Here is a 26,270-nt window from a genome sequence, read left to right on the forward strand (position 1 = left end):
AACACATTACCATTGTCCGTTTCTCTAAACAAAGAGATAGTTTATTCCAACATTCAAGAATACTGTTTCGTTTGATAAGTGTAGCACTTTCCTCTACCTTACCCTTCTCTCAAACAAGAGGCAAACCAGTTTCTATGGGGATAAAACACATGTGGAAAATATACCACTCCTGAGAATTAAGGCCAGAGTTTCACAAGTAAACCTGTTGCTATTCTATTCAACGCAATTCACACATGAATTTCCCTAACATAACACAGTTCTGTGTTATCACCAAATTGAAATCAGACAATGCACAATTCCATGTGACTTCTCTTGTCACACAAATCCACTTTCTACTTCCCGGAAGCTTCAAAATTCCGCCTACATATAACGTGACACAAACTCAACATGGAGTGTTAAACATATAAATCAATAATCAATAATCCCTTAATCTGACCTATAGAAACCATAACTCTGCTACCAAGAAAACTGCTACAGCGCGGCTATTATAAAACCGTTCCCTTATGACATCAACCCAGAAAATCTCTTACACCATTTATTCATCGGTGGGGCCCATGACACCGAAACACACATTCCACTCCATTTTCTGGATCAATGATAAGTAGACGAGCTGCAAGACATACGGGGTACCTTATTAATATTTTACCTAATTAATAATTATATACATTATATACATTTGACTTTGGAATTGTCGGTTCTAAACATCAAGGTACTCCGCTATTTAGGTCGATGGACCAACTAGTAGGAATCAGTTTATGGCGATTAAGACCAGCTCAATCACAATTAGAACCTTTTGACAATAATTGTTCAGAACTTTAATTCTAATAACCACAGACTCAGTTTGAATTAGCATGATTTTTTTTCATCTAAATTCATTGAATAAATTGAATAAGTAAAGTTTAGTAAGGAAACATTACAGACATTATTTTCATAAGCATTTAAGTAAAGATAGAATAGGAAACAGAAAAATACTCATTACCCTTGGCCTTAGGGCGATGACAAGAATGATTCACCAGAACATGAATCGAAGATCACAGGATAGGTTCCCAAAGCTGACTGACTGTCCCTCTAACCTCCTCAGATGTATTCCCTCCCAGGACTGAATCCCGCGACAGTCTCGTTCCTTTTCCCCATCAAAGTTCGAAGTCCAAAATTATCAAAGTCTTTTCAGCATCATTAGGAAAAATCGGCGCCACAGACAGCATGTCGTGTTGAATAGACCAAAGTAGAATAAGCAAGTGCGACCACGTATTATAAGCACAACTCTTTTATACCCTTTAAGTAACTTGCTATATCCAAAATTGAAACCTTTTTAGGGGCTACATCCATTCTGATTGGTCCATTGGAGGGGTGGTGATGGTCACCTCATTGTCCTTGCCTGAACCGGTTCTGCAAATAATCCATTCATGTAAATCAAGTGTACTTTTTAACTTTGCTAATATATTTGCAACATTATCCGATTTCCATGAGCTTGTTCATCTTCTGGAGTTCGAGTCTCCCATCCGTTCCCAGGCATTCACGCAGATAATTTGGCACAACTCTTGTCTTAGGCCAGGCTGGCCTTGACATCTCTCACTCTGGGCATAGGCCACACACTTGTGACTGGAACTTCCATTCTGCTCGTGCGCGGGCCATCTTTATTCTGCGCACGCAATCACGTCTCTTGACAGCGGCCATTTTCTCAGCGAGGCCTAGCAGGCCCAAACGGAACTAATATTAAAACAACATAGCAGAAACTAGACATAGAAAATAAGCCCTTCTGTTTACCACCCACCATTCTAATGACCTGTGTTAGGTGTTACCTAGCATAAGCAACATTTAAAGCCATTTTCCTTACCATCTGCATTCTTTACCACAATGTAATTTTACTACATACAAAGTACATGCAATTTACGTCCATTTTCTACACAAATCACAAACCTATACTAATTTAACTTCACATTTGTAAATAATGCCAGTTAGTTTCCCGTGTATAGCGTCTAATTAAGGTGCTTTTGTTGATTAGTTCATGCATTTAAACAGTTAGTATTTTTAAGGTTATGAGGTCATTAACTTCGAAGGGGGTACAGAAAATTTGTTTGTATTTCCCCTGCTCCATCACTTTCAGATCCCACCTTTTACAATGTTGACGATGGCCCACTCTTCCCAATGAGTAAATTAGTTGACTTTTATGGGGATAAAACTCCCAAATCAGTATGATAACCCTGATTGGCTTTTATCACACATTGGTGGCACCAGGCAAAGATACCTGCTGAGGGGGACAAAACCAGAATAGACAATGGTCACGATTGCTTAGCTGGCACCCATCTCACTTCCACCATACTTCGCTAATATGACTAGTGCTAGCTGTGCTGCTCAAAATATGCCAGCCCCCATGGCTTCACTGTCAACCTCGATGGCCTGTGATGGAAGGAGGCTAATCACAAGCTGTGTACATTTAGGCTGACCTGTTGCCAATCTGTGCGTGACAACGAGCCGACCAGACTGTGCTGTTGGTCAGGTTCTGCACAGGTAATCTCAGGCTATAGCAGCCTTCTCTGTGTTTCACTAGAGTTACAGGCCGGGGCACATGTGCCTAATTTATCCAAAGCTAAAACATATGGTTCATCAGCTGGCCTGGGCCATAGATCGCTTTAGGTAATGGTCCTCTGTCCACTCTACCAGTATGATCTTGTGTGCACAAGGAAAGACAGCAGAGGAAATACAACCTTGAAGCGGCATGCACAGAGTTTACAAAAACAGCTTTCAATGGCACCATTTCAGATGAGCTCTTTTCTAATTCACATAGTTCACTTCACATGACATTCATATAAGTGACTCACAGCAGGGCATAGTGGAAAAGTATTCCCCAAGAACAATGTGGAAGAGGATCAAAAGAGCTTAAGGTCTCTATTTTAAAAAATGGAACTGGAGAACCTCTGTGGCATTTTAGAAATGCTCCTAGCTTAACAGTAATAAACAAAAAGGTGATAGATGGAATGCTTGTATTATTCTCAGCCAAGACAGAGGAGCCTTCACCCCACTGGTCTCAGAGAAGGAAAAATAAACTGAAAATAACATAATTATTATCATTTTATTTTTCGTAGCTACGGGACTGGGTTAGGGTGGGGCGGGGCAAGGTGTCACAAGTGCACAAGACGCTTTGGCCGGCCGTCTTGGGCTGGCCAAATTGTCATGCGCACTTAGCATGTTCTCCACCTAGCTGTAATACACAGCCTGGGTGGAGAACATTCACACGCTCCCAGTCCCCATCTGAGCACTGAACCACAGTGCTCAGACAAATCACAACGCTTCATTGCAGCATTGTAATAGGCTTAGGTGAGCCTGTGTGCTTCCGGGACTCATCAGGAAGTGAAGCAAAGACGGAGGAGAGACAGCAGACATGAGGTGGTACTTTTTTAAATGTTTTGTTCCCCCCACCACCTCTGTTGCCAGCCGCCACTGTCCCAGTCCATAATTTTTCTCTGTACAGGCCACTCTAGACCGAGGTTTGCTTTATGCAAATTCGTATTGAACCTGCTTCCAAAGGTAACATTCCACCCTGAATTGCCAGGAGAGGCAACTTCCAGAAGGGAGCATAATCAACTCCAGACGGGTTTCAGCTTATTTGGGCATGGTCAGTACAGTACAACTTGCCTTGCATAGTGAACTGTTGCAAAGAGGGTTCTGTGATGAGATATTTCTGTTCTAGCCCAGTGGCAGATTTATTAAAAAGTCATGACTCAACCAAAGTTGCACATAGGGAAGAGCCACATCACCAAAGATATATCTTTGCTGTAGTCATCCCGTGTGCTGGTACTCAAACACGCTGCCGGGCACCATGCACACATCTGTGCACCATACTGGAAAAGTGTGTGCATGATGTCTGGCATAGGTTTTGTTCTTTAAGGGTATCATTTCAGTACAAAATACTATACCTATACTAACTATACAACTATTACTACATTGGATATGTGCAGCACACATATAGTGTGATAAAAGGTTGGAGAAATTAAAATAATTCTCTAACTTCATGCCTGTCTTGAGAAAGTTGGTGTTGTATGCCAAGCTCTGCCTACCATTGTTAGCATATAGAACTTTGAGTCAAACTCAATGGATTCTAGAGTGGAAGTGCTCATGTGCAACTCAGAGGGTGCCATCAAAGCAAACTAGAGCAAAACCTATTTTCATTATCTTAACGATACTCTCTAGCACAAACAACTGGAAAGTATAACACTTTGCACAGGCTTGCTTCACTTTTTGTATCTTTGCACCAGTGCAAAGCGTTGATAAATCTGCCTCAAATTCTTACATCAAAGCACGCTACACGATCAGTGCATGCAGAAGGAAACCAGGAAATTATGCAAGCTTTGTGTAGACCATTAACAAAGTTTTAAAGAGACTGCTCTCACAGAAGCAAAATTACCAAAAAGCATATCTAGTTTCTTTCAGCTTCTTTACTAGAGGCATAGTAGGTATTTGAACAAAGTTTGAGTTGAAAATATCGTCTTATCATATTATTGTTGCTATTTCTATTGTATTTTAGTCAGGAAAATCGCAGGTAAGGACATTGGTTTTCAGTGTTGCTTTTAATATTGTTGTTAAAAAATATAATTGTATAAAATATAGTTTTATGCTATTTTTTTATAATATTGTACTATAAATATGTTATAGGATTTCAGGAAAATCGCAGGTAAGGACATTGGTTTTCAGTGTTGCTTTTAATATTGTTGTTAAAAAATATAATTGTATAAAATATAGTTTTATGCTATTTTTTTATAATATTGTACTATAAATATGTTATAGGATTTCTATTGATTATTGATTAAAACGTTTACATTTTTTGGGAGAGGAAAGTTGTTTTAAGTAAGGTAATTGGTCGGGTAGTATTTTTAAGTGTTTTTTTTTACTTATTATTAACCAACCTTTTTAACATCTCTCAATGTAATAAGATCCTGCGCTCCTGGGCAACATACATTATAGCCCCTATCTTTAACAAGGGGGACCAGAATTTACTTAGGTGCTACAGTCAGATAGCAACATTAAGATTGTGGGCCTGGTGTTTTTTGAGTGTATGAGAGACTGGGTAAACCAAAATAACATCTTGTGTACTTTTCAGTTTGCTTTTCTCTCAGGGCTAGGTACGGTGGAACAGTGAATGAACATACATCTGATTGTTGGCAAGCACAGTATAGCCAGGCACTCTACTGTACCTGGCCTTTATGGATCTATCCATAACATTTGCGAATAGAAATTGGTTTATGCTGTTGGATCTGGTAATGGATCTCGCTGTGGTTAATTTTCTAGACAGTCTGCATGATATTATAACTGCTAATTTAAGATATGGTTCTTTGGGTGAAATTTCAAACTCTTCTCCACTTGCTAGAGGGGTGAGCCTAAGATGTATCTAGGCGCCTCTGTTATTTGTTATCTTTCTAAACAATTCGGGCTTGTATTTGTCGAGTGTAACTACTGATTTTCCAAGACAGTTGGTCCCCGGGTTACTCTACGAAGATGATGCAGTTCGCTTGACTCTGACGTCCAGATGTTTGTGCTCCATGGTGGAGGCATTTTTATCTTTTATGAGAAACCTCAATTTAATCTCAAAGATTGGTCCCAAAATGAAGTTTCCCCATGTAAATTTCCATTGAAAACTTTAGACAAAGCTACAGCCCGAACTGCTGAATGGAATTACACCAAATTTGGCAGAAAGATAGCTCTTGGTTCATACAGAGGCCTTTTTGTTTAATGGTGTAAATCCGTTCTGTAGTTTTTTAAATATTAAAGGAAAAATAAATGTATATATCTGGGCGGAGCCTAACCACACATCTCATCGTGAGATCTGATTGGCTGTCAGCACTTCATCCAAGAAGCGTTGGCAGCCATCTTGAGACCAATATACATGATAGCTCCCCATTAAAAAGCATTGCAGTGAATGGGAGGTTTTGAGGGTCAACAAAAGGAGAACGTATAAACGGTGATAAGACTTTTTTTTTATTGAAATTTTTTATTGAAGTTCTTGTATCATAATTTCAGTATAAAAATAACATAAATTGGCAACACAATGAACAAGAAAATACAGAAATAAGGAAAATGATTTACGGAATTCCTAAGTCCAACATTACTCAAAATAAAAACTCCAAATTTTATCAAACTTCCTCGTCCCACCAATTCGCTGTGCATATCGCAGTTCACTCTTTCTAACATTCCTCATTTTTTGAAGCCAGGCATTAAACAAAGGAACTTGTATTGACTTCCAGTTCTGGAGCACCAGAGACCTTGCCACTGCCATTGCAATAAATAATAGTTTAACCATCTGTTCTGTCAAACCGAGATCAGAGTTATATCCATACAGTATTAATTTAACGTTATAAGTGATCTGGATCCCACAATACTTTTGCAAATATTCGAAAATCTCATTCCAAAAGGACACAATTTTAAAGCAGTGAGCTATAATGTGAGACCAGTTAGCAGGAGTATATTGCTGACATCTAAAACAGGTGGCACTGGTATTAACGTACATTTTAGCAATGGCGGCAGGAGTGCGATACAGGAGCCATTTACTGAAAAATAGCATTCTTCTCCAATTAGATCCTCGAAGAACACTAAAATTCAGCTTATTTATGCTTTTCCAAGTGTTAATAGTAAGTGCATGATTCTCCTGTTCTTGCCATTTTTTAATGGCTTTCTGGCTGAGATCTACCTCGATATGTTGAGCTAAGCAACGTTTCCATGCCCCTGGCTTCCGCGTCCGAGGAGTCAAGAACAAATCGTCCCATAACTGACTAGAGGAACCAATACGTCTTGTCTAGACTTGTTCCAACATTTTAAAGATCGAAACATAGGAACCCAATAACATAAAATTCCCCGAAATTAATAGCCGCATCTCTCCTGGTAACAACCAAGCCCCCTCCCTTAAAAAATCTGATAAAGTATAAAACCCAACTCGTTCCCATTGCAGTACAGTATCCACTCTGATTTTCATTCCCATAAAAATGAGAGCATTTCTTAAGGGAGTTCTAATATAAAACTGCGGGAGAGAATATCTTTTAAGAAAAACGTCATGACGCTTAAAAAACCAAAGCATCATCTTGTATCGACTAAGTTTCGGTGATTTAGGGATATGCAACGGAAATGGGGTCTGAACCTCATGACAAATTTGATCAAAAAAGAAATTAATAAAGACATTTGGACTCTGGATTGCAGATTTAAATCGCTCTAAATATTGGGCAAAATATGCACTATAATAATCTCTGACATTAGGTACGGATAGACCTCCCAATTCAGTTTCCACATAAAGAGTCCCCATTGCTATCCTGGGACTTTTTTTTGCCCATATAAACCCTGAGAATAACGATTCCACTTTTGAAAAAAAGCCACTGGGCAAAAAGCAAGGAATGGCAGAAAATAAAAAATTGAAGAGCGGGAGAATAGACATTTTTATAAGTGCCACCCGCCCCAAGATGGAGAATGGCAACGAATTCCATCTGGTAAACAAGGATTGAACCTTACGTAGAAGAGGATCAAAATTCAACATGACTAAATCGGAAACCAGAGTGGAAAACATAACCCCCAAATACCTCTTCGGTCTTAAATTAGTGCATCCAAGTAAATCAACATGTAAATCCACCTCACCCCCACCACAAACTAGTATTTCCGTTTTTTTTTTATTAATTCGATAACCTCCCAAAGCTTTGAATTCTTCAAAAAGCTGTAAAGCAGCAGTTTGAGATTGAATATCCGTCTTAATCAACAACATGATGTCATCGGCATACAGTTTAATTTTTGCCATAGAAGGGATCGGAGGAGGAATATTCACAGATTCATGAATTACTGTAGCTAACGGTTCAATAAAAAAAGCAAAAAGAATAGGGGACAAGGGGCAACCCTGCCTGGTGCCCCTTTGGACCGATACTGTACCGACCATAACAGAATTAATAATTATATTGGCTTTGGCACCCGTGTACAAATTTTGGATTAAACTAATGATTTGTGGCGGAATTCCAAAGTGCTTTAAAATAACAAATAAAGTTGTCCATACCACCAAGTCAAACGCTTTTTCCGCATCTAATAATAAAATTAAAGCAGGGATTTTTTTTGTCTGAAAGTAATCTAAAGCATCAGTAAGAAAATGTGTGTTGGTAACTATTTGCCGGCCTGCCACAAAACCATTCTGATCCAGATGAATAAGATCTGTTGCAATAGAATTAAAACGTATTGATAATAGTTTAGTAAGAATCTTATAATCAGTATTCAGTAATGTGATAGGCCTATATGAGTTAGTGTCTTTAGGATCTTTACCTTTTTTCGGGAAACTAACAACTGTCCCCTCCCCAAAAGAATCTGGAATTTGCCCGCCCACTCGCATATAATTAACTAATTGTAATAGTAAATCAGAAAAGGCGCTAAAGAAAACCTTAAAAAATTCAGCTGGGAGGCCATTTGGGCCACAAGCCTTGCCAATTGGCAAGTTCTTAACCACTGGTTCTAGTTCTGCCTTAGAAAATAAACGCATCATTGCTCCACTATCTGCCTGAGACAGAAAAGGCATATCATATCTAGCTAAAAAATTGGAAAGCCTAGAATGATCTATCTCTTGATGTTGGCTGTATATCTGTTTATAATGGGACAACATTATAGTGCCAATAACATCAGACTGTGATGTTTCTATCTGAGTAGCAGGACACTTTAGAATACGGATCAAATTTGCGGCAGCTTGCTCATTTGCCTGCCACGCGAGGAGTTTACCAGAGAAATTACTCTCCTCATAAATCCTCTGAGATTGTACCAGAAATTGCTGTTTACTCTGTGTAGAAAGGAGCGTACTAAGTTCACGTTTGGCCTCATTTAATTTGTTTTGCGCAACACTAGAAAAGTTAGATTGTTGAAGCAGAGTAAACGCACGGATTTTTTGATAAAGTAAAGTCCTAGCTTGTTTGATAGCGCGCCATTCTTCTGCGTCTTTACCGATTAAGATGCCTCGAATAAAGGCTTTTAATGAGTCCCAAATAATGTCAACGGAGCCGTATCCGAATTACGAGCAATAAACTCGACAATCTCCAATTTTAAAAACGAGACCCAGTTACTATCTTGTAGATATACCTTAATAAATATCCATCTCTTAGGGGGCCTAATTTCTTCCCCTACTTCGAATTCAATTACCAGCATTGCGTGGTCTGAGAAGCCATTATGCAAACATTTTTTATGAGAAAATTTTAATAACCTAGAGACCAAGAAAAAATCTATACGAGAAGAGGATCTGTGTCTTCTCGACCAACAAGTACATTCTTTTTTTTGTGGGAATTTTAATCGCCATGGGTCACAAAGATCCAGTAAGGATATATTCTGCATAATAGACCTTCTTGACTTTGGTTTAGATTGTTTCTTCGAAGCACCAGTGGAATCTAATTTTATATCCATAAGAATATTAAAATCCCCGCCTATAACTATATCCCCCCTAACCGTCAGCAATGATTGAAATAACTCCTCATAGTTGGGGGCACGGTCTTCCACTGGGGCATAAAAACTAACAAAAGTGATTGGCCTATTCCTATCTTTTATTACACACGTGGCCCAACACCACCGCCCTGCCCCCCCCCCCATCTTCAAACTGGATAATTTCCGCATCTAAATTCCGATTTAAGAAAAGCGCGACCCCCTTTTGAGATTCTTGAGCGCAAGAAAACCCACGATATGAGGACCAAGTTTTAAACATATAAAAATAATTAATTTTATCCGCAGGAATATGAGTTTCTTGCAACATCATAACTGCTGGGCACTCTGTTTTAATCCATAGCTCGATGGCTCGCATTTTTTTCCTATTATTCAGCCCATTAACATTAAAGGAAATCACTCTAAGCCCCCCAATAGACATATATTTAAATCATTTAAATTAACTTCTTGCCAACATATTTTCCCATCACCGCCCAACAAGAACTTCAATTTTCCACTTTTTCCCCCACCCAACCCATTCCCCCACCAAGGTGCTCCCCCCCTGCACCTAGCCCCGTGGCCCTGTACTTCACCTTCGCCTCTCTCCCACGCTGGCCACATGGCGCTAACCCCTCTCATAAGGGCGCCTTGGTGTTGCGCCCCTGTTCCCATGACCCCCCAGTTCCTCTCCTGCCCCTCCCCCCCACACGATAGCGTCCAAATTTGCAGAGGCAAAAAAAAAAAGGGAAAACTTCCAGTAACCATCAGACCAGATCAAATCAAATCCTAACCCTACACCAACTGGTCAAGCATCTCACGTGCCTCATCAACATCAGTAAACAAATAGAATTTGCCCTTAATCAAAACTTTTAGCTTTGATTGCTGTGCAATCGATGCTTGAGCGCCTTTGTCCTTAAATTACTGAAGAATCTTTACAAAGTCTTTTCTCCGTATAGCAGCGGCAGCCGACATGTCAGAAAAAATCCGGCACTTAGTAGTAGGATTAGCATGGAATTGTTTTTGCTTGAAAGCCTGTGATAGGATTATTTCTTTAACGCGAACATCAGCAAAATTAACAATAATAGTCCGGGGAAACGGAGAATTGGGAAATGGGCGAGCTGGAACTCGATGCGCCCACGTGATTGTTAAGTCTCCCCTAAACTCAGGAACAACCTCTCGAGAAAAAAAAGAAGTAATCCATTGCATCATATCAGACTCCTCAATATTCTCTGGTACGCCCACTATTCGAAGGTTTAACCTTCTATTATAATTTTCTAATTCGTCCAGTTTAAATTCAAAAACCTTCGAAGATTTGGATACACTAGCCATCTCTTTCTGCACAATGGTCAAATTGTCCTCCAGCCCCGAAATTCTAGTCTCAGATTCTTGAAGTCGATTTGGAAATGAAGCCATCGAATCTTCAATTTTATCCAAACGCTTGCTAATCACCTCCAATTCCACCTTTTGAAATTGCTTCATCTCTCTTATTTCTCCCAGAATCAAATTCAGCATGTCCTTCACTGAAATTTGAAAATCCCCAGTCGTCTCGGTAAGTCGGTATCCATCCCCATAATCGATTTCTGAGGCATAGTAACACCAATGGAATCTAAGTTAGATTGCGACAATACAGTAGAGGCACCCGTAAAGGCAATCGTAGAAGTACTGGTAGAAAAGGTAGAAAGTTCTTTATCACTGAGAAAAGTGGCTCTTGTGTTTAAAAGTGGAGGGTCTGTTAACTCAACTAAGTCGCCAGTCGACATCGTTGAGCCTAAATTCTCAGAATCTGTCAAAGGAGGAATAACTGTTGGAGGAATTGGAAGGGTTAGAGTCCCTGGTAACACTGCACGAATACCAGCTGTGTTAGCAGAGACATATGTTGCGCCCTTTCGCTCAAATAACGGAAATTGTTTAGAGATTTTAGGAACACAGACTGTCGTAACCTCTTTAGACGCCTGTAAATCAAGTGAGGCCGCTGGATTCCAACACTGAGCTATTTCAGGTAATTTGACTTCTGAACCCAGTAAAGCCATAACCATTCCCCCCACGGGTAACTCCAGTACCTCCTGCCCCTCACTAATAACGGATTTGCGAGGATTCTGTTGATGAACCTGTATCGGGCAGCCACCCGAGAAATCGTCCTCGCCTTCCCCGGAGCACTCCGAATTTTCAACGGAAGAGGTTTCTCTCTGCTGCTGACCCAGCCCGCTTAGCCCTTTCTGAATTCTCTTTCAGTTGCTGGCATCGTATTCTCGCCTTGGCCCTGGCCGTCAATTGTTTGCCCATTATTAGAGCCAATCCTGTCGAGATGCCAGAATTACCTGGAATCGCCGGTAAATCCGGAAAATCCACTCTCAGTAAATCAGCTCTCAGACCTCCTTCCAGGGCAGAGCAATACTGAAGCCCGGTGATAAGAAATAAACGGGGACTCACTTCAGACGAGTCCTACCATTTAGAATGCTAAAGCACCCTGCAAAAGACCAAGCAAAGCCGTGATGCTGCAGCTTCAGCCCAGAATCCGGCGGTGAGCCCGTAGAACACGCCGGACCTTCAAAATTCCTCCAGAACGCGTCCTCTAGCTGCCGCCGCCGCCGCAATCAGCCGCATGGCAGGAGAGGGAGGGGCAAAGGAACCAGGTGCAGGTGCTACGTGGATGCGTGGAACTCCACCGTAGAGCCGACAAAGGGGGGGGGGTAAGACTTAAGTTACATTATAAATCATTTGTTGATGGTACCATACTAATTTTAGGAATTGTGGTGTGTTCTAAGGTGATTTTACCCTGTGAAAAGGCCTTCTGCTGGGATATCATGAATCATGTTTGAGAGAAAACTATTTTTTCATACTTCTACCACAGAGGTTTGGAAGGTGATCTAGAAGCTAAAATGAGGGCATATTTTCTGTAAATTCACATTATCTTTCTCAGTCATGTGAGAATGAAGTCTGACATTCTCAGTAAAACATTTACATCCAACAAGGGCAGAGACTGTCAGTTGATTCCTTTGTGTTCTACTGCAGCTTCCCAGAGTGTTCTAAAGAACAACTAGAGCGCTAACTGTCTTACTTATGACAAAAGTAGTGCACACCTGAAGCCCTCTTGATTGGAATAAAGTGGTAACACTTAAAACATTTAATTGGCAAAGGAACAAAATGAGGGTTTTCATTTTGCCATAGAAATTGTGATTAGTGCTACAGAAAGAAAAAATAGGGTACAGTTTGGCTTCACAAATCCTCTTCTATTTCAAATTCTGACATGCAGACTGAAATATGCACTTTCAATACCAGCAGCAGACTTCCCTGGTGAGCAGCAACTTTACTACAGTGATCTAATGAGCAACTAGAGTGCTAACATTCAAAATTTAGGGCAAATGTGTGACACATCTGAATGCCTTCTTGATGGAATTAAAGTAAAAAAACTGAAACCATTTCCTACTGAGGAGACTGCAGTAAATGAGGAAATTAGGAAACTTCATAACAAATACATCTCACAAGATGGCCACCAGAGAAAAAAAGAGCCCAAATGTAGCACAAATATCACCCATATATAGCCCACGTGTAGCCAAATGACAAAAGTGTGCAAAACACTTTTTAGTTTTTGTGTTTTTGCAGTTTTATATAGTGCCGACTGGTCAGGTATTGGATTCCTTTACATGAGCATTGGTTACATCACACAAGGACAAATTCGTTTTGGTTGTAGACATGTGGAGATTAAGTGATTTCACCAGAATCACAGAATGTCGAGCTGAAGCAGAAACTCCAACCTGGTTCCCCAGTTGTAAAGTCTGCAGCTCTGGAAGTAACACCACATCCTCGCCCCTAAGTGCAACATTTAATCAAGTGGTCAACTGGATAAAAAGACATAACGATAACAAATAATTTGAAAGTGATTTGTCACTATTTGAAAACTCAAAAAATATGTCCTCATTTTAGTTTTTTAGAGCACTAGCCATAATTGTGATGCAAATAAGACACTCTCATCTATGTAACTTCTAAAGGAAATGCTCTAGGTATTACAGTTTTGATTACATCAAGATGACGTGCGCATGCCACACTTTTGTAATAAATATAGAATGTTAGCAATCTAGTTGTTTATTAGGATACTGTTGAGAAGCAGAGGCCAGGGGAACGGACTCAGAAAATTGAAGGCAGGTAGGAGGGTGCAGAGGCAACAATTTGACCACACTGGGCAGGCAGGAAGGGCAGTCGCAGCACAATAGACTATGGACGGCAGTGGAAAGGGGGCAGGAGCAACAAACCAACAATACTGGACAGGCAAGAAAAGGCTGTGACAATATAATAGACTATTGTGGGCAGAAGGAAGAGGCAGTGGTAGTACAATCATACATGCCAACAGAGCTGATTCAGCCAGGAAACGCCCAATGTTTTTAAGCCCAAATGGGCTTTATTTGATCTGTCTCCTGTCTACAATCTCCTCTTATTCAATGTAAGTCAATGGGAAAAATCAATACCCCAGTTTTTTTTTCAAAATCTCCCTCTTACCAAGTTCAAAATGTTAGCAAGTATGGTACATTGGATCATGGAAGGCAGGAGGAATTGGGGTAGGGACATGGACTCGGATAACAGAGGACAGGAGGGACATGGAGAGGTGCAACAAACTGATCTTACAGGGCAGGGATCAGGGTTTGCAGCAGCACAATACACCAAACAGGGCATGCGGGACGGGACGGTGCAGAAAGAAGCAAGAGAAGTCTAGAAAGAAGCAATAGAAATGCAGAAAGAAGCAAGAGGGTTACAGAAAGGAGCAAGAGGGGTACAGAAAAAAGTAAGTTAAGTGCAGAAAGAAGCAACAGATGTGCAGAAAAAGGCAAGAGAGGTACAGACAGATGGAGCAAGTGTGCAGTAAGAGGCAAGAGGGCTGCAGAAAGAAGCAAGAGAGGTGCAAAACAAGGGAAGAGGGGTGCAGTAAGAGGCAATAAGGTTGCAGAAAGAAGAAAGAGAGGGTCAGAAAGAAGCAAGAGAAGTGCAGAAAGAATCAACAGAAGTGCAGAAAGAGGCAAGAGGGGTGCAGAATGAGGCAAGAGAAGCACAGAAAGAAGCAAAAGAGGTGCAGAAGGAGGCAATACAACTGTAGACAGAGGCAAGAGAGTTACAGAAACAGGCATGAGAGGTACAGAAAGAGGGAGCAGAGGTGCCGAAAGAGGCAAGGTAGGTGCAGAAAGAGGGAACAGGGGTACAGAAAGAGGCATGTGGGGTGCAAAAAGAAGCAAGAGAGGTACAGAAAGAAGCAAGAGAAGTGCAGAAAGAAGCAACAGAGGTACCGAAAGAGGCAGGAGGGATGCAGAACGATGCAAGAGAAATGCTGAAAGAAGCAACAGAGGTGCAGAAAGAGGCAAGAGAAGTGCAGAATTAATAAACAGAAATGCAAAAAGAGGCAAGAGAAGTGCAGAAAGAAGCAGCAGAGATGCAGAAACTGGTAATAGAAGTGCAGAAAGAGGCAAGGGAGGTGCACAAAGAGACAAGAGAGGTGCAGAAAGAGAGGAGATGAGTGCATAAAGAGGCAAGAGAGGTGCAGAAACAAGCAGGAGAAGTGCAGAAAGAACCAACAGAGGTGCAGAAAGAGGCAGGAGGGATGCAGAATGAGGTAAGAGAAGCGCAGAAAGAAGCAATAGAGGTGCAGAAGGAGGCAATACAACTGTAGACAGGCAAGAGAGTTACAGAAACAGGCATGAGAGGTGCAGAAAGAGGGAGCGGAGGTGCAGAAAGAGGCAAGAGAGGTGCAGAAAGAGGGAACAGGGGTACAGAAAGAGGCATGTGGGGTGCAGAAAGAAGCAAGAGAGGTGCAGAAAGAAGCAAGAGGGGTGCAGAAAGAGGCAAGAGAAGTGTGGAAAGAAGCAACAGAGGTGAAGGAACTGGTAAGAGAACTGCAGAAAGAGGCAAGAGAGGTAACGAAAGAGGCAAGAGAGGTACAGAAAGAGGGAGGAGGGGTGCAGAAAGAGGCAAGAGGGGTACAGAAAGAAGCAAGAGAGATACTGAAAGAAGCACGAGAAGTGCAGAAAGGAGCAGCAGAGGTGAAGAAAATTGTAGGAGGGGTGCATAAAGAGGCAAGAGAAGTGCAGAAAGAAGCAACAGAGGTGCGGAAAGAGGTGGGAGGAGTGCAGAAAGAGATGAGAGGTACAGAAATAGGCAAGAGAGGTGCAGAAAGAAGGATCAGGGGTGCATAAAGAGGCATGAGAGGTACAGAAAGAGGGAAGAGAGGTGCAGAAAGAGGCAAGAGGGATACAGAAAGAAGCAAGTGAGGTACAGAAATAGGCAAGAGAGGTGCAGAAAGAGGCAAGAGAGGTGCAGAAACATGCAAGAGCAATGCAGAAATAGGAAAGAGAAGTGCTGAAAGAAGCAACATAGGTGCAGAAAGAAGCAAGAGAAGTGATGAAACAGACAAGAGAGTTGCAGAAAGAAATAAGAGAGGTGCATAACAAAGCAAAAGCAGTGCATATAGAGGCAAGTGAGGTGCAGAGAGAGGCAAGAGAGGGGCAGAAAAAGGCAAGAGAGGTGCAGAGATAGGCAAGTGAGGTACAGAAAGAGGCAATACACTTACAGAAAGAGGCAAGACACTTACAAAAAGAAGCAAAAGAGGTGCAGAAGGAGGCAAAAGAACTGCAGAAAGAGGCAAGAGAGTTGCAGAAACAGGCAAGAGAGGTGCAGAAAGAGGGGTGCAGAAAGAGGCTTGAGGGGTGCAGAAAGAAGCAAGATGGGTGTGGGAAAAAGCAAGAGAGGTGTAGAAAGAAACAACAGTGGTGCAGAAAGAGGCAAGAGAAGTTCAGAAAGAAGCAACAGAGGTGCAGAAAGAGGCACGAGAACTGCAGAAAGAGGCAGGAGGTACAGAAAGAGGCAAGAGGGGCAGAAAGAGAAAAGAGGGTTCCAGAAAGCAGCAAGAGGAGTGCAGAAAGACGCAACAGAGGTGCAGAAAGAAGGAAGAGAAGTGCATAAAGAAGCAACAGAGGTGCAGAAAGAGAAAAGAGGGGTGCAGAAATAGGCATGATAAGTGCACAAAGAAGCAACAGAAATGCAGAAAGAGGTAAGAGAAGTGCAAAAAGAGGCAAGAGAAGCGCAGAAAGAGGCAAGAGAGGTGCCGAAAGAGTGAAGAGGGTACAGAAAGAGGCAAGAGAAGTGCAGAAAGAAGCAAGAGAGGTACAGAAAGAGGTAAGAGAGGTACAGAAAGAAGGTAGGTGCAGAAAGCAGAAGAGATATGCAGAAAGAGGCAAGAGAAGTGCAGAAAGAAGCAGGAGAAGTGCAGAACGAACCAAGAGAGGTGCAGAAAGAGGCAAGAGAGGTACCGAAGAAAGAAGCAAGAAAGGTGCAGAAAGAAGCAAAAGAAATGCAGAAAGAGGCAAGAGAGGCACAGAAAGAAGCAAGAGTGGTTTGCGCACCATTAGTACCAATTCAACATCCACATTTAGCAATAAGTGACAGGTGACCATTCCAGCTTTGCAAAGGGCCTTCCACCAAGCTGTAACACTTGTTGCTGCATTTCTGATAAAGTTTGAGCCATTTGAGCTAGAAACAAGTTTTTTTGTTCAAATCTGCAGATTATGCAGCAGTTGATGGATTGTGTGGCAAATGCGGAAAATGTATAATTATGTGAAAATTGGTGCAGTTGAACAGTCGCATAATTCCAGTGGTCCAGAAGTGCTTCTCAGTGGTTCCTTCTTTTTTGTCTCATTGAGAATAGATTAGCTTACATGGAAATGAGGAATTCTAAACTTGAGGTTACCACTCCACAACACAGGCTACCATAGCACATATTTACTCTCCATAACACATAATACCACTCTGCCTAATTCCAATACACTAAATACCACATACTTTGTATCCACATAATTTCAGTGCACAACATACCACCTAATTCCACTACACACAACGTACATCCACTCCACTCCAAAAAACGTTTACATTTACAATGCCACTAGCTCTAACTCTCGCAAATGTGAGACCCATTACATTGCAAATGCTTCTTTAACTAGTAGTCATGTTTGCAGGGTGGTGGAGAAAGGGGACTGGGCCTTAACCAGTGCTCAACCAGTGCTCAAGAATTCTGCTGAGTATTCTTACATGAGGTACCAGGAGGGCTTCTTGGCACCCAAAGTCCCTCAGGAGTAAGGTGGACTTCATCCCCAACCAGTAGGGTACCAGGAGGCACGTTTGCAGAGTGGTGGAGAAAGGGGGGTCAGGCCTCCAAAGACTTTTTAGCATACCCACTATGTGGGACTTATTGGAGGTAACAGGAGGGGTAGTTGGCCCCCAAGAATATCCTTGGGGGCCAACTACCCCTCCTATTACCTCCAGTAAGTCCCACACAGAAGGATTGCTAAGTCTTCATAGCAGGCCACGCCCACTTTGTCCACCACTCTGCAATTGCACTCCCTGGCGTGTTCTTGGATGGGGATTGAAGTGCCCTTTGCTGCTGGGGGTCCTTAGGGGCAAACTAATCTACCTGTTACCTCCAGTAAGCCCCACACAGTGGGATTGCTGAGACTTGGACACAGGCCACGTCCCCTTTCTCCACCGCTCTGCAAACACACCTCCTGGTGCACTCTTGGTTGGGAGATGAAGTCCCCTTGCCTCCTGAGGGTCCCTGGTGGCCAACAAGCCGTCCTGTTACCTCTAGTAAGCCACACACAGCTGGATTGCTGAAAGTGATCAGATGCCACCCCCACCACCTTTTTACACCACTCTGCAAACACACCTCCAGGCATGTGGCCCCCTCCCCTTGCCGTATTTGCCCATTTTTACTTTAAAGTATTCTATTTTTTAAAAGGAGGGGGCTGAACCGGCCCCCTCCCATGCTGATTTCGGCCCGGGTACCCCATCCCCTGTGGCCAGGCCCTTTGTTTAAAAATGAAAACAGGGAGGGGAGCAGCTTGGCCCCACTCTAATGGCATTTTTGACCCCAAGGACCCCATCCCCCGGGGCATGGCCCCAATGTTGGGAACCATGGGGGAGCCCCAAGGCACCTGCAGTCCCTGCCAGATACCCACCTCCTGCGGGAGCCAGCATCGCTTTTGGGCAAAGGGAGCTGCTAACATGCAGCTCCCTGTGCCCCAAGGCTATTCTGCTTTGCTTCATGGAAGCAAGAGCAGTTTTCCTGCTCTCCCTTTCATGAAGCGAAGCAGAAGTTTGCTTTGGCATGTTCTGAGCAGTGCTGTCACCATGCCATACCAAACTGCAAACTCCTGGGGGTGGGCACCCCAAGACATTGGAGGGTGAGGGTCCCCAGGGCAATGGAGGGCTCCTGTAGGGGGGCTGTGTGGTCCCCCTCCCATCAGATTTAAAGCCCAGGGGCTGCAGTGGTCCCCAGGGCAGTGTGGGGGGGCCTGAGCCCTCCACACTTCATTTAATGTATTAAAGCCCCAGGGAGATGGCAGTCCCTGGGGCTTGCGGGGGCCTGTGTGCCCCCCACGTATCGCTAGCATTGCCCTGGGGAGGTGGCAGTCTCTGGGGCTGCAGGGGGCCGCAGTCCCCTGCATTACAATTAAACATAGCTCCCAGGACCTGGCCCACCCCAGGGCTTCAAGAAAACGAAGCACGGGAGACCACGCTTCATTTTTTTAAAAACTTGAAGGGATTTGCGGACGTTATGCGACTCCCGCCAAAAATGTAAAAAGAAAATGCATATTTTTGGCCCTGAGGGTCCCTGTGGGACCCCTTGAGCAGGCCTAGGGGGTCAGGGTGTTTCTACCCTTCCCCCTCTTCACATTTTGTCACCTTTTTTCTTGTGACTCGGTTCCACCGAGTCACAAGATGGCTGCAAACTCTTCCTGGTTGGAACTGTTGGCAGGGAATCAGATTGCAAAGCTCGAGATCCGGAGGGTTCGCAGATCCTTCATGTCCATATATAGATATCTGTAAATATTTAATTTTCTCAAAAACTACTGAACGGATTTACGCCATTTAACAAAAAGGTCACTTTCTGAACCAAGAGCTACCTTTTTGTTAGATTTGGTCTAATTTCGTTTAGTGCCTGATTTAAGACTCTTTGATTTTATAATCTAATAGGCAAGATTGGAAGAGAAATCTGCATCAAGTATGGAAGCAATTAAAGAACGAAAAACAGCCATATACATTACAGCATATCGGAATCAAGGAAAAAGATAAATCATGGCAAACAGATTTAGCAAACATGAACAAATGGCAAATGAAATGTTTTCTGATAACAGTGCATGTGATCAAGCAAGAAGCAACTCACATGACCTAGGTGGGACACGAGGAGGTGATCCAAAACAAACCCTAAGAGAACTTGAGGAATTGAGGATTGTAGAAACAAATAAATGGTGGGGGAATGCTACCTTAAAGAGGTACATTGAATGCCAGCGAATACCCTGAGGCTTGCAAATTTTTTCTACCCACTCCGAATGACATGGACTCAGATCTGGTTATTCAGTGGCAAACAGACACAACAAAATGTTCAATGAAACTTATGAAGACCCTTATTATACATGCAGAAAGGAAATTGTCAAATATATCTGAGAAAATAAAAGATTTTGCAAACAATCTGGAAAAATATGGGGACACAGAAGAAGGTAAAAAATAATTTTAGGAATTAGAAAAGATAATGGATAAACACGAGAGAGAAGTCCAAATGAAGCAGCTGAAAAAGTTCAATAGAGATAAAACAGATTACGCATTTTTGAAGAATTTACATATTTGCTAGACGATATGATACTCTACACACCAGGCAAAAAATGGACCAAATGAGAGGCAGAGTAAAATTGCCATCCAGTGTGGAAAGCTCAGAAGCGAGCTCTGGAGATGAGGGAGCTTCTGCAAATTTACCAAAGTTGGATTTTTCCGGGGAACTACATCTCCTTCAAATGTCAACAAGGGGTACGGGCAGAGGATGAACAAGTCAAAGAAATCAAAAAGGACAAGAAGGAGAAGGAAAAGAAAAACGTGGCAGAGGAGGAGAGAAAAAGAAGAATCAAAAGGATTGATGAAAAGATGAATTATAATGGAGGAAGATTTGGTAATTACTCTCTCCAGCATGAAATTAAGCAGGAAACATAGAGAACTTTTGAACAAAGGACTTTCTTTTTATCCAAACTCAAATATGGATTTGGCAAATGCAAGGATTAACCTTTAAAAATGTTGTGGTAAATTAAAACTTAAGAAACATTTTACCACAAAGAAATATCAAACACCTGTAGGGGAAATCTCATAAACATTGTCCGTATTAACACAAATGGACTTACCACATTTGCAAACACTTGTTAGTCTGGAAGATGAAATAACAATTGATGGAAATGAATTAAGTTATAAGGAATTGTGTGTGAAATTCAATATTGATACTGATCTCTCAGTGAGCAGTGGTAGTAAGAATAATTAGAAATTCCGTCCTCAACTGAACCAGGGAACAAAGTGGATCTTTTCCAAGAGCTGGTCTCTGATGGACTTAGGAAGATAGCTGTAAAAGCCACCATAAGGAGCTATGGCAAATGCAGGGAGAATATGACAAATACTGATTGGCAAGCCTTAAAGGAATTACAGGAGGACAAAAAACTAATATAACAATCCTCAGATAAAGGGGGCAACATTGTGATTATGGACAGAACTAAATATATTTTGGAAGCAAAAAGGCAATTAAACAACCATGATCATTATGAAAGATTTCCAGAGGACCCAATAAAAGAAGTGATGAAGGCTTTTCATAATAAACTAAAAGAATGGCATGATTTGAAACTCCTTGAGAAAATGCATAGTTCTATTTAAAGAAAGAACATCCAATACTGCCAACAATTTATATTCTACCCAAAGTTCATAAAAGTGTTGAAAATCCTCCAGGACGAGCCAATGTCAGTTCTTGTGACTCCATATTGGAGAATGCATCAAGATTTGTGGAAATATTCCACTTCCTGTTTGTATCCAGCCTCCCATCTAATATCAGAGATTCCATGGACTTTTTAAATAGAATAAATGATATTCCTTGGAGGCAAAACTACATAATGGCAACAGTAGATGCTGTCTCCTTGTATACTTCCATGAGGCATGAAGATTCCCTGGCAGCAGGTAGGCATTATTTAAGATCTAGATCACTAAGCTTATTGAACCACACGGAGGTGCTGCTTGACATAATGAATTTTTGCCTCATGAATAATATGTTTTTACCTTTGATGGAAAGCATTACATACGGAGACAGGGAACAGACATGGGGTCTTCTTTTGCTCCAACATACACCAATTTAGCCATGGGCTTCTGGGAAACTGAAACAATTTGGACTGAAAAACTCTGAAAGCCTAAAGAAAGTAGTTGTGTGGCTACCTCTTATTGATTATCTTTTTCTACTCTGGCAGGGTGAACAAGTGAAATTGGTGAACGTTTTGGAGTAGCTGAATGAGAATACTCAGAATTTCAAATTCACATACACAATAAGCAAAACGGAATTAACTTTATGTGTCTCAAGATAGGATTTGCACGAAGGTCTTTAGAAAACCCACAAGTGGGAACAACCTATTGTTTGCAAATAGTGATCATCCGGCAGCCCTGAAATGGAGCTTACTTTATGGCCAGTATCTTAGGGTCAAAAGGAATTTCTGTGAAGAAAAAGATTTTGATGAAAAAGCATTGGAAATGACACAGAGATTTTTAAGACGTGGATATCCAACTTCAGTCTTGATGGATGCTTTAAAAAGAACAAAAGAGAAAAACTGAAATGATCTCCTAATTAGCAAAAAAGAAAAAAGATCAAAATGAAGAATTCAAATCTAGATACATCATGAATTTTAGTAAGTCCGAAAAGGAAGTGAAAACACTAATCAGAAACAACTGGAGAATATTGGAACAAGATGAAGATTTAAAGGAATATAACCTACCACAAGATACACTCATTAGGAGATCTTTTAATTCCAAGCTACATGTCTAATCAAGACCAATGGTGCAATTCGTGACTGCCAAATAAATCAGGTTCCTATAAATGTGGCAAATGCAAAGCCTGCAAATGGGGTGACAATAGGACAAAAGTCAAATTATTTGAAGGGAGAGCAAAAAAGATCAAGGAACACATTTTTTGTGAAAGTACCCATGTAGTCTATGCACTGGAATGTGAGTGTGGGATGATCTACATAGGAAGCACCATTAACACATTGAAGATTCGGGTTTTACAGCATATTTGAGCAATTTTGAAAAAACTTCATCTATGTAATTGCACAACATATCTAGGACAAACACAATGGAGACATTAGCTAATTTGTACACTATGGAATCCAACAAGTGTCTTTGAAACCGGGAGGAGGTGACAGAAAACTAAATTTACAGAGGGCAGAATCAAAATGGATTCTATCAATGGGCACTGAAAATCCATGGGGTTTGAAAACAGATGCTGAACTGTATATACAGCTTCAATGATCTATGTAGCCCAATGGCTTTACAAATGTGGTTAAAAAATATTTAAGTCATTGGCCCGGAACGATGTTGATCACTGCAAGTGGTGGATAGAATAAGTCTCCTAAAAATTGATCTGAGGTGTCTTTAACCAGAGGTTAATGAATTGCTGAATGGAAAGGTGTTTGTTGCTCTAGAGTCAGGAGGACACTGTGCAGGAATGATCAGTTTGATTTTTTACTGTGCATCCAGTATTTTTAAAGTAATTTTTAAAGTGTACAATTCCAGTAATTAATCGTCAAAGAGTCCAGCACAATGCACGTTAGACCTACTATGCTTAAAGAACACAATCCGGACAAGCAAATTGTGAGTACTGTGTAGAGATACCTTTAAAGTCAGCATCTTGTTGCTAGCACAATTCACTTTCAACCTGACATACTTATTATCATTTTCATTGTATAATAATGAGTTCATTAATTGTTATTTTCAAATGCTATTGAATTTGTGTTGATTGGAAGTTTAAGAGAATTTGATATAGCAAAATCAGGTTAATATTGTGTAATAATGATGAGTCTGATTTCTTACTATGCACCAAGTACTTTACAAACGATAATTCAAGATTTTATAAATAGTAATGACTCAGTAATGGATTTAGCATAATGTACTTAATGCACTTTAAAATCTGCTATCTGTAAATGATAATAATGTGGTTTACAATCATTAGGAATTCATAAAGACTCGAGTGAGTCAGTTTTTCAAGATAGCACAATGCACCATAAATCTGTTTTATTTATTTATATTGTGCATCGATGATTTATTTGTTGGTACAACGTGCTTAATAGGATTGATATTAAAACTAGCATTCTATAATATAATAAAATTGCGCACCTTAAACCTGTTACAAAGTTCTGATGGAATTGGAAAGTTTCGGCAAAAATTTAAGCATTTCTAAGTGACTGTTTTTTGTAGAGCACTTTATTTAGGATCTAGATAAACATTCACACTTTATACTAGCATTATGTACTTTAAAATTCCCACATAGCTTCAATGGAATTAACAGCACTTTATCTTAATGGTATGGATGTGGCTTTAAAAACCATGTGCATAGAAGAGGATTTTGCTCTTTTGGAAAGCAGAAAACATTATGCTGTGTAACATTTCTGTCTGGTATTGTTTGGAGGACTATATCTCCGGAAGGGCAACTAATTACTAATTTGGTACTTCATCATTATCCCTCTGCTCATCGTCTAGGTGATAGAAAATGCAGAAAAATGGAGTGCGGTTTGGCATTCGAGTAACATATATGTATATATAAAGAATTGGGTTTGTCTATTTAATTGTTTTTTTTTGTTGATAAAGTTTTGTTGAAGAGGTCTAGGTGGGAGCACTAGCTCCTTTAAATAGGCCCTCTGCAAACACATCTCTATGGCCCTGTGTAAGACTACGGCTGAAACGCATAGGCCACTTCACGCTGCTGCTGTACTTGGTGTGATGATTTTAATGTTTGACTAAACCTGTTTCAGGAACCTGCTTTGGACGTGCCGTGATCTGTTCTCAGTTGAAAGCCTGGGCGTAATACAAACAGACTGATTAAGTATATATAATATATATATATTGGTCCCTGGGGGCCAACTAGCCCACCAGGTACCTCCAGTAAGCACCACAGAGCTGCGTTGCAGAGAGGTGTAAAAAGGGGCGTGGCCTTGGGCCACCTCTTTGCAAGCAGGTCTGTGGTGCTTACTGGAGGTACCTGGTGGGCTAGTTGGTTCCCATGGACCCTCAGGATTGAAGGGGAATTAGTCCCCCAACTCAAAACCCGCCACGGGGTGCTTTTGCACAGTGGTGCAGGGAGGGGGTGGGGCCTGATATAACAAGTGTGCAAACACGCCCCTGGCGCGTTGCAAATTGGGGGATTTAGTCCACTTCTAACCTGAGGGTCCCTGGGGGCCAACTAGCCCACCAAGTACCTCCTGTAAGCACCACAGAGCTGTGTTGCAGAGAGGTGGTCCGAGGCCACGCCCCTTCTTACACCACTCCGCAAATGCAGCTTCTGGTACACTGCTGGTGGGGCAATAAGGTCATCTTGTGTCCTGAGGACATTACGACACAAGCGGACTTCATCCTCCGAGGAGCAGTGTGCCAGTAGCTGCATTTGCAGTGTGGTGTAAAAAGGGGCTTGGCCTCGGAACCCCTCTCTGCAACGCAGCTGTGTGGCGCTTACTGGAGGTACCTGGTGTGCTAGTTGGCCCCCAGGGACCCTCAGGATTCAAGTGGACTTAATAGGGACGTTATAGTTAGAAATTAGCATTTAAAAAACCTTAGAAATTCACTGAAAAACCCGTAGGTTTTAGGGGCGTTATAGTTAGAAATTAGCATTTAAAAAAACCTTTGAAATTCACTGAAAAAACCACAGGTTTCAGGGACGTTATAGTTAGTTGGACATTTCACTCATACAAAACCAGTGAAATTCGGCTGTTATAGTTAGTTAAGTTAACTATAACTCATGTCACCGCAATGCACTGCTGATGAGGTCACATATTACATCCTCATAACATGGTTGGTGACATCACTGATGAGATCACTGATGGCATCTCAAATGACATCACTGATGACATCATTCATGTGATAATTTGATGCATCTTCTCACACTCCAACACCAATAACTACAACATACTCACTCACTGATTCTTAGGTCTACACACCCATCCACACACTCACCCATACAGTCACTCATACCTTTGGTCACTCATCAGTACAGGACTATCATATGCACTCATACACCTATATAGACACTCACACATTGTCACTCATCCATAGAGTTACTCACACACCTAGTCAGTCATGCAAAGAATTAATCACACTCCCAATTGTTCACCTATATAGTTATGCACACATCACCTCACTTGGGGGCATATGTATGAAACTCCCGTTTTGCGAATCTCAAATTGCGATATTTTGCGATTTGCAGTTTGAGATTCGCAAATCGGGATGTATATAAAAAATCGCTAATGTTTAGCGATTTCTTAAAATTCGCTAAAAAGTCTCAGAAACATGATTTGCGATTCCTTAATTGCGAAATTCGCAAATTAAGAAATCGCTAAAGCGGGAATCTGCCATACAGGTGCAGCCTGATGACATCACAACCAGAAAGTGGGAGTGATTTGCTGCACCTGCTTACCTGAGTCACACCCAGAGGCTGTTTGGAGAGTGTGAAGAGTCAGCCCAGGAGAGAACAAACCCCAATGGAGTCCCAGAAGCAACATCAGGGCAAGGAGGCTGAGAAGAGAAAGAGGAAACACAAATTCTCTGACAAGGAGCAGGAGGTCCTCATAGAGGATATGGTTTCGCAGCCATGAGCTCCTCTTTGGGAAAAAGGCACTGAGAGTCACAGAAGCAAGAAAAAGAAAGATCTAGCTGGACATACAAGAGAAAGTGAATGCTCTGGGTGCAACACATCACACTGTCGAAGAATTGCGCAAGTGATGGTACGACATGTGGCAAAGGTCTAAGGAGAGGGTGACAGCCAGACTCAA

Source organism: Triturus cristatus, chromosome 10 (genome assembly GCF_964204655.1).
Source record: "Triturus cristatus chromosome 10, aTriCri1.1, whole genome shotgun sequence".
Taxonomy (NCBI): Eukaryota; Metazoa; Chordata; class Amphibia; order Caudata; family Salamandridae; genus Triturus; species Triturus cristatus.